Genomic DNA, 1,978 nt, shown 5'->3' on the forward strand with positions numbered 1-1,978 from the left:
ATTGGTTAATTGCTTATTCTAATTTCATTGTTGCTTCTATTAAATATACTATTAATATTTAATATAATTAGACTAATATTGCTTCTATTAATTTAATAGAAGAAATAGTGTTAAATGTTGTTTTTCATTTTAATAGAAATGTTTCTAACTTTGTGCTAATAAAAAATGTTTGCTATAGATTTTTAATGTATTCATCCCTATGTCAGGTTAAGAAAACTCCATTGTATTTCATCTTTTAAAATCAAGAATACCTATTAAATTTTAATAAATATTATATCTTAATTTCCCTTTTATTATATATTTCTTATCCTGTTTTTGTATCCAAAATAGTATGATTAGGCTTTCTCCTTCTTTCTTACATTTTGGGAAAAGATAACTAGTCAAAGAGGAGAGTATTCTTTAAAAATTAATGAGTATTTTAGCCCTAAAAGTAGAAAAAAAAAACCTTATTGTTTTTGAGTTCTCAGAGCAGTACCAAAATTGCTATATGAATTAAGAGAGAGCTGATTGTGGCAGTAAATTGTAGACAGTAAGTTGTGGGCAGTAAATCTAAAACAGCAGAAAAATGTGTAGCTAAAACTATCTAATGCTAAGTTCAATAGTCAAACATCATTTGTTGTTGTTGTTGTTTAAGACACAGTTTAGCTCTTGTTGCCCAGGCTGGAGCGGAATGTGTGATCTCTATTCACTGCAACCTCCACCTCCCAGGTTCAAGCGATTCTCCTGCCTCACTGACCTTAGGTGATCCACCTGCCTCGGCTTCCCAAAGTGCTGGGATTACAGGCATAAGACACCGCACCTGGCCTGTATTTTTTTTTTTTTTTTAAGTATAGATGAGGTTTCACCATGTTGGCCAGGCTGGTCTTGAACTCCTGACTTCAGGTGATGTACCCTTGGCCTCCCAAAGTGCTGGGATCATAGGCATGAGCCACCACACCAAGCTGAGTCAAACATCTTTATCCATTTTTTTGTTATCCCCTGCTTTTATGTTTGTTGTCATTTTCTGAAGGTAGATGGGATAGTATAGGACTTCCCATAATTATTCAGTGTCAAGATGGCTAAGATATTTGATACTCTGTCCATTTACTAAATAACTATAGATGAGGTCAACAATTGTTTCCTCCACAGTTTGACCATTTCAGAACTCCTGTCTTCTCAGCCAGTGACTTGATATATTTGCCTGTTATAAATGACTCATTTTCTTTCATTATTTCTGTATTCCAACCTTATTTTTAATTTGTAAGTATCAACTCATAATTTGGAAAAGTTTATATCTACTTGACTGCCTTTTATGTACTCTACTCTAAAACATTTCCCAGATGGGACATTATTACTTTAGAACTTGTCATTGCCTGTGAATGATGGATTTGGTGGATGCTGAAAACAGGCTTCAATTCAAGCTAATACGTGAATCCTGGTGTATTTAAGGGTAGAGCTATGAGAGGGGATTAAGGGTTGAGTACAGTGGAGATGAGAAGGAAGAGTGGAAAAGAATGCCAAAGAGTGAGGAGCTATTGGGGAAGACAGCTCTGAATAGTCACTCCTTGGAAGAACTCCTGTGATAGGAATGCCAGTTGAGCAACAAGGATCTGCATACCTCAGTTATGGCAAGTTTCACTGAATTGGAGCAAATACTGCTGTAGGACAGCATTTCCCAAATTGTGTCTATGAAAGATATATCCTCTATCCCTTTAATAGACATTCCAGTTCATATTCTTTTTGTTTTTGACACCAAGTTTCACTCGTTTGCCCAGGCTGGAGTACAATGGAGTGATCTTGGCTCATTGCAACCTCTGCATCCCAGGTTCAAGTGATCCTCCTGCCTCAGCCTCCTGAGTAGCTGGGATTACAGGCAAGTACCACCACACCCAGCTAATGTTGTATTTTTAGTAGAGATGGGATTTCATCACATTGACCAGGCTGGTCTCTAACTCCTGACCTCAGGTGATCGCCCGCCTCTGCTTCCCAAAGTGCTGGG

Source organism: Cebus imitator, unplaced genomic scaffold, assembly GCF_001604975.1.
Source record: "Cebus imitator isolate Cc_AM_T3 unplaced genomic scaffold, Cebus_imitator-1.0 Scaffold17, whole genome shotgun sequence".
NCBI lineage: Eukaryota > Metazoa > Chordata > Mammalia > Primates > Cebidae > Cebus > Cebus imitator.